At 47.6% G+C, this 8,087-nt stretch overlaps 1 pseudogene; it reads right to left on the bottom strand.

Annotated features, from left to right (window-relative positions):
* Positions 1–3,508: 3,508 nt before the first annotated feature.
* On the bottom strand, positions 3,509–4,999 carry LOC147711314 (2',5'-phosphodiesterase 12 pseudogene; annotated as a pseudogene).
* Between the last annotated feature and the right edge of the window lie 3,088 nt (positions 5,000–8,087).

Raw genomic sequence — 8,087 nt, 5'->3', positions numbered from 1 at the left:
CGCCACACAAAGATAGGTTCTCAACACTTTTATCGGTATTCTTAGGCAGGTTATCTTAAGGATACAGAAGGAACGGGATGCTGGGATCCCTTCAAACTTAGTCTCTGTGGGAAGGGGGTAGCGGGACAGTCTTGGTACCGGTCTGGTACAGGGATATCTGGCGTACAGCTCTCAATCCTCGAGCTGGAGGGTTCTCTTGTATGGGCCACGGCAGCGCCAGCAGGACTCCAAGATGATTCACGAAGATGAGCCGCGGCAGCGCCAGCAGGGCTTCAAGGATGGTTCATGAAGATGAGCCGCGGCTGCGCCAGCAGGTCTCCAAGGATGGTTCACGAAGATGAGCCGCGGCAGCGCCAGCATGACTCCAAGGATGGTTCACAAAGATGAGCCGCGGCAGCGCCAGCAGGACTCCAAGGATGGTTCACAAAGATGAGCCGCGGCAGCGCCAGCAGGACTCCAAGGATGGTTTACGAAGATGAGCCGCGGCAGCGCCAGCAGGACTCCAAGGATGGTTCACGAAGATGAGCCGCGGCAGCGCCAGCAGGACTCCAAGGATGGTTGCAGGAAGATGAGTTTGTCTCAGTGTCTCTCGACTCCAGGATACAACTGCCGACCTGCTCCAGAGCTGCCCCAGTTATAGGTCTGGGGCCCTTTGATGTCCGGACCCTCGCACTTGGAGGTCGGGGGGTCCGGGATGTGCGAGTCCAGACACCCAGCAGGGGGGTGGAGCCAGCGCCCAGGGAGGCCGCGGGCGATCGAAACCAGGCGGATAGGGGACCATCGAAACTCCTTCCCCCATTGACTTGTCTAGTGGTTTCTTTACCCCCTGGTTGGTTTGTGGTGCCTCGATGTCGGGGCTTGGCTGGGCCTGAGGCTGGGGTCGGACCGAGGCCATGAGGCCTAGTCGTGGACGGTCCAAGATGGCGGCTGGGCCGAAGACGGTGGTCCGGGAAAGAGGTCCGGGCCAGCCAAGAGGGTTGAGGAGATGAGGTCGAGTTCCGTCGGGGAAGAGCTGGCACGGCCCGGAGGGGCGGCACTCGAGGAAGGTGGAAGGTGCTGCTCTTGGCCGGGGAACAGTAGTCAAGGTAGTCCGGGACCCGCCATGCGGGAGGGGTGGGACCACGCCACGAGGCCGGGTCCAACACACGTTTATTTTTTTTCTGTCTGCATTAGATCAGTCACATGCAATTTTGGAAATTTATTTAATCAGGGGGTTTTCCTATCAAGTGTATACCTGATTAATCATGTCCTTACCCTAATTTTGTCACTAATTAATTCACTCACATTTTTGCGACTTTGCATTTCTTTTTATCCAGAGTGTATCAAGCAGGTTTGAAATGTATATATAATTATGTGTGGTTTGTGTTACTTTTTGACTTATGTTTTACATCTAGGTATGAAATTAGATGTTTCACTCAACCATCAATGCTATTGTGGTTCGAATTGCTTTATTCCATTAGCAGTTTGACATTCATGGAGTATGATTTAGATGTAGTGACTCCCCATATGTACTTAGGACAAGTGAGTCTGCAATCCATATTGGATTGATAAACAGGTTTATAATTGGCCATTCTGATTTCAGCAGTGTATGTATAATTGTTCCAATTGTCACACACCCTTTGGGATTACCATTTGATGAACTATGAGATTTTTCCAAATATTGGAAGTAACTATTCCTCCTTTTTGGGATGAGATGACGTGCTATTTGAACATGCAATGTGTTTACATTCTCGCTCTCATTATCAGTATTGTATATGTTAGAAAAGGGATTTCTGGTTGGCTAAGGCTTGTGCCAAAAACAGGCAGAAACCACCACTCGAGTCAGGGCAAGGGAGTTACATGCCGACGATAACCCCGGCTCACCCCCTTGGTAGCTTGGCACGAGCAGTCAGGCTTATCCCGGAGGCAATGTGTAAAGCGTTTGTGCAACACACACACACACAGCAGCAACACACGAGGCACACCACAAAAGGAACTCCACACAAGGTTGTAGAAAAATAGCCTTTGTATTATCATAAACACATTAGAAACATAATCACACATTTACACTGTGCCAACTGGCACAGGCAATATTCACAGGGGAATACATAACCACATTAAATCTGCGCACACCACTGCGCTGCATTTATTAATACCATTTCACACATACCAGACTTGACCATGCTGCGCCTCTCATATCAGGATTAATCACTGACCAACATTCATCAGGGAATCCCCCATGCACTCCTATGGGAGGGCAGGCCAATCTCACTACATGTAACCCATATTCCACACACTTTACACTGGGCCACAATGCTAAAGTGTCTAGAGGCCTAAAACCACCAACACTACACAGGGAAAAGGCTAGGAAACAGGCAAAAAGTTTAGGGGTGAGCCCGCCAAAAAGGCCACGTCCAACAGTATATATTTACAATTTCTGCCCCATATTTAAGTTTGGAACCTTACGTACACTGGGATCACCACAAACAGGATATTGGACACCTTAGTCTTGTATTGTTGAAATGTTACAGTGTGAAGTATTTATTCACTAATGTATGTACAGATTGTACCACACTAATTGTATGACTGCTAAAATTGATATTCTTTTGATTTTGGGAATCATTTAATTCCTGGTTAGTATTTCTTTTAAATTGCATTTGTTTTTTTTGGTTTTGAGGTTCAAAATCATGCAATTTTACTATTGTGGCATTCTGCACGATAGAGGAACTTTCCCATGTCTATTGTGACGCATTACTTTTTGAATGTCTTCCTGTTTACACCCTGGTAACTTGACAAAGGTCTTTACGGCTGAAACGTGTTGTTTGTAAGTGAATAAATCTCTTGCATCATCTGGACTGTGTGCCGCCTCCTTCCTCTGGGTTTGAACTGTTTTCTTTTAATATATATATACACACACACATATATATATACACACACGCACACATATATATATATTATTTTTTTAAGTGGTCTGTATTACTCCTTGAGTGTGAATACCCAAGCTAGTTTTGAAACAAGGGGACATATAGGGAGAAGATAACCATGATAAGGCATTGGCCTTGCTGAATGCTCATTTCAACCAGAAAATAAGCACCAATTATGAGTGGTTAGTGATGTAATTGGTGTAGCAGTTGAAAGGTGAAACCTTTGTCAAAGCTTGTACTAACTGTAATCATAACAAGGAAGCGAGGGCTCAAATAATACAGGGATTCTTAAGTCTGCCTAGCACTGGGATACTCCTTTGGAAGTGTGTTGTTTTAGGCTTTTGAAATGAGGGTAACACAACACAAAAACAAATTCATCTTCTGTCATCCAGATCCTGTACTAATGTAGAAACCAAGGATAAGTCTGGAGACGTTCTGCTCTCTGAAGATGCCACAAACTGTCTCACACTCCAGACACAAACTTAGACTTGGCTTTCGCTAAAATAGCCATCACAAATGAGTTGTTAGAAAAACCCATTCGTCACCCTTTGAACATACTGAGAGTATTGCCAGACCATGACCATGAGGTTAAACATCATACTGCACTATAAGAGAAAACAGATCCTCCACAACATGGATGGTGCACTGTTGAAATCCACACAGAAAAGTATTGGTATTCCAGGATACTACTCATATGCAACATGCTTGATGTGGGTCAGAGCTCTGGCACTTTGAAGTAGGCACATGTTACCACCTTTTGGGTGAAAGATCATGAGAGAGTTAGCAACACATATCATCTTTCTCAAAGGATCCTTTGTGGATTAGAAAACAGACACTTGCAAGGCAGTGGTCTTCTGTAGAAGCTGCTCCTTGGCTGCACCACTGGCAAACAGCTTCCCCAGCAGCTTAGCATGCACGGGCTCCACCAGCAATGCCTCGCTGAGACAGATGTCATGCTGGCTGGGCAGGATGAGTTTGTCCGGCCTGTAGATGGTGGTGAGGCCCTCATGCTGAATCTCTTTCAGCTTGAATAGTCCATGCAAGCCAAAGGCATCCATAGCTGGGCAGACACTGTCCATGAAGATGGACCCGTCCACCTCTTGCAGGTAGAGCAGGTGTGTGTTGTAGCCATTGAGCGCCTTGTGCGGTAGGGTCTGTTGATAGTCATGTCCAGATTGTAGTGCCACAGTATGGGTAGGGCAGGACTCAGAAGTGCTTTGTCAGCACATAAGTGTCTGCCGAGATGTTGAAAGAGATGGAGCACAGGAGGAACTCGACGCTCACCTACTATGTCAAAAGGGCTACTGTTCAAAGGCGCAAACTCCGGTCTCCAAAGTCTGGCTGACCTCCAAAACCCAGGCGGTGCTGTACCACGAAGAGTCCGCACTCCCCGCACAGTGCAGAGCCAGCCACAGTCCAGCGTTTGCCTTGGTCGGTGTGTAAACGTGCTTGGTACTCAACGGTGCTCAGTGTCCTGGCTACTCAAGTATCTCCTTGAACTAGCAGAAGATCAAGGCTCTAGCTGCCCTAACTCGATGTGCGGGCAGGACAGAAGGGGAACCGGCCATAATATGGCAAGGAAGCTGACCCTGATGGAAGGCAGATGGGTTGCGCTTCACCGAATAGTGGGTGTTGCCCTCAGGCAGCACGGCTCTATCCCACCAGGCCTCAGGATTGAGAAGTTCATCTGAAAGCGGCTTCTCCTGGTAGTAGAAGCACATCCACCTTCGCAAGGGAGACAAACCGGGAGGCCTTTCTGCTATGCCTTCACTTCTTGGTCTTGCTGCTTTGGACTTCCTTCACGGAGTTGGTTGCAATGTGGATCAGCGTCCAGTCCAGTGGCACTGACTGGTCCCATTGCGTGAGCTTAGGTTGCCATCAAGAGTGAAGAAGAGGGTCAGCTTGGGCTCTGAAAGCACACACTGCACTACAGTCTTCTCCGTACCGTCAGATGGGCTACAGGTCTGGAGCAGGCATAGGATCGGAGCAGAGCCAGTAGCCCGGGACACTCCACAGTAGCTTACAAGTCTAAGGCCCTCAGCATCAACCTGGTGCCTTGTACACAAGGGCAAAGGGGATCCACAAACAGGGGACATTGTGGATACTGTGGAGGAGAAGCCCCTTAAACAAATGGGTATACAGACAAAGGGTTAAAAGACACAGCCTAAGGGAAGTGTGACCATTTTGCAAGGGTTTGTCATGTTGCGTCTTCCACCTAACTAGTCACTACTGATCTGAGCCTGAAGGAAAACTGCACTGTGATGGCCGATGATGCTAAGTATATGCAACTGCTGCCATCCCTGCACTAGTTGGAAGCTGATGAAGGAGAAATCGTCCTAAACTCATTAATGGACTGGATAGAAAAACGAATATGCTAGTTATATTAAAATAAAAAACCTTAAAATGAACTCTGTCATTGACACAAAGTCAAGAACAGACAGCAATTTGAGAAACTCCAGCCTCAACTCAAATTGGCAAACACATGAAAATGGGAATTCAACAAGGCAAGAGATTTGAAAATACTAGGGGGCATATTTGGCATGGTTTTTGCATCACCCTTGTGCCAACCAAGGAGGTGCAGGGGCGCTGCAAAACGTAGAATGACATTTACCAAGTCATGCAAGGCCACCTTGCATGGCCCTTCATGGATTAGTAAAAGTGGTTTAGCACAATGCAGAGCAAGTCACTGCCTTGCATTACTCTGTCTCAGGAAGGCATTTAATGGGTGAAAAATGGGCATTCCCAAGCATCCACCCATGGATGTTGCCGCATTCCCAGATTTGCCATTAGTGGTAGACCTGGGAAAGAGTCAAAATGCTATGCCTCACCATAGGAGACGTAACAAGGAGAAATATGCTTATTTCTCCTTGACTTTCTGTTTTTCTACATGTGCTTCATACTGCAGCACACATAGGAAGAATAAAAAGCACCAGAGGAATGTTTTAGTGCATGAAGGTGTTTCTCCCTGCACAAAATGAATCCTGCCTCCAAATCAGGCACCCTTGCACCGTGGTGCAAGGGTGCCTGTGTTGGTGCTAGACAGCAGTTTGTGCTCCAGCACAGGCAGAGAGCAGGAATGTGCCATAAACTGTTAAATACGGTAAATTCCTAGCCTCTCCCTTCCATGCAGCGCAACTCAGAAGGATGGCTTTCTGTGTTGCATTGTGTGAATAGTTGATAAATCTGCCCCTAAGTTCTTTGTGGCTTATACTGGACAGACTCACTGATTAACAACAACAGAGTGGAAGGTCTTCTCATCATACAGGTTGCAGCCAGTGTGCTCATCTGTGAGCTGAAAGAAACTCTAGATACATATAAAACACTTTGCATTGGCCTGTTATTCTTAAGAGCCAATATGGAAACATACAGAGGGGGGAAAGATTGATTCCTCCAGAAGAGTTGTGGAGAAGAATTGCAGAAATTGCTCATGAGGGGCATCTGGGGAGAAGAATGACCAAGGAATAGGTCAGAGGCACTTATTAGTTCCACAGAATGGACATTATAGTTGAGGAACATATAAAAGATTGCTTAGTATGTGCCCTAAGCGATAAAACCAGAACCACTCGGAATGCACCTTTGTCCCCGAAACCATTGGATAAGCCGGGATTAGACATTATTTGTCAACTAAAGTTATTAATGTTGGAAGGGAAGTTTATGCTTGTTTTGGTGGGTTATCACTCCCATGGGATAAATACCAAAGTACTGGGATGTGTGAACATGAAATCCCTGATTTGCTTCCTTAAAGAGGTGTTCATGATGGAAGAGATACCCAGCACCCTTATTAAAACATCAGGGTGCAATTTACTTCAGAAGAAATGTGTGAGTTTCTAAAAAAAGTGCACATATTTCATTAAAAACTGCCTTCTAGTGCCTTAGGGCTAATGGATTGGTTGAGAGAGTTAACTGAATGATTAAAGAGTGTATGCAACTGGCCTATGTTTCAGATAGTCCAGCAGATAGAGCCCTTCAATGTATGCTTTGGTCCTTCCATACAGGAAATAATCTAATTACCAATGTTTCACCGTTCATAGCGTTGAAAGATAGATTGCCATGAACAAAAATGTCTCCTAACAGGTTAAGGGAACTTCATCAGGAAAGTTATAAGAAGAGATATGATGTCAAACAGTCTACCAATGAGGGCAAGTGGAAGATGGGAGATGTTGTTTTAGTTAAACCTCCCGTTCCATGCCAAAGTGGGGTAAGTAAGCCAATGAAGGTGGTGGAAGTGGGAAAACAATGTGGGGACTTCACTCTGCCTTACCTGTCCTGCCGTGAGGGGAACGGCCGATGCCCAGGACCATCAGCCGTGAGGGGAACGGCCAGCATACAGCATTCCATTGCCGTGAGGGGAACGGCCACAGCTGAACTACACTCCCCAGCAGCCCCGACACCCCGGCGCTCCTGTGACGCTCCTGCAGCACCCGCAAGCGCTTAACAGCGCGAAGCACCGAGTTGGGAGGGGGGTCTTAACTATGCCTTACCTGTCCTGCCGTGAGGGGAACAGCCGACGCCCAGGACCATAAGCCGTGAGGGGAACGGCCAGCATACAGCATTCCATTGCCGTGAGGGGAACGGCCACAGCTAAACAACACTCCCCAGCAGCCCCGGCACCCCGGCGCTCCTGTGACGCTCCTGCAGCGCCTGCAAGCACTTAACAGCGCGAAACACCTCCCGCGCCGCGGGCAGCGCCGCGGGCTGAGCCCAGGCAGAGGGCGGGCCGTCTGTGGCCGTCCGGGGCAGGAACAGGCTGGGCTGGGCCACGGACCCTTATCCTTCTTGCTGGGATCCAGGACTCTGGTCCTTATTGTGAGTGTTTAACATACTGTGTTTAAATTGCCTGTTTATACAGCATAAATGGCTAAATCACACTCTGTAAAAACAATATCCCGCACCATGGATAACTATATGATTAAGGTGGTCAGTGAGATCAACTCTGACCGACGCCACTCACTTAGTAGGATCAGCCCCCCCTGCCTCACCTACCAACGTACCTTCTACCTCAGATAACCTTGATGACACCATTGGGGCTATTCAGGTTGCCTCACCCTCAGTAGAGATGGAGAAGGACTCAGATATTGTTTCTATTTCTGCTAACCTCCCAGCCAATACGGCGTTATTGGACAGTCCGCTGCCATCAACATCTCACATCCCCTTGACTCCTACAGCGGTGCCATCACCAGCCCA

Source organism: Lissotriton vulgaris, chromosome 5 (genome assembly GCF_964263255.1).
Source record: "Lissotriton vulgaris chromosome 5, aLisVul1.2, whole genome shotgun sequence".
NCBI classification, from domain to species: Eukaryota; Metazoa; Chordata; class Amphibia; order Caudata; family Salamandridae; genus Lissotriton; species Lissotriton vulgaris.
This window is presented reverse-complemented; position numbering and strand designations above follow the sequence as displayed.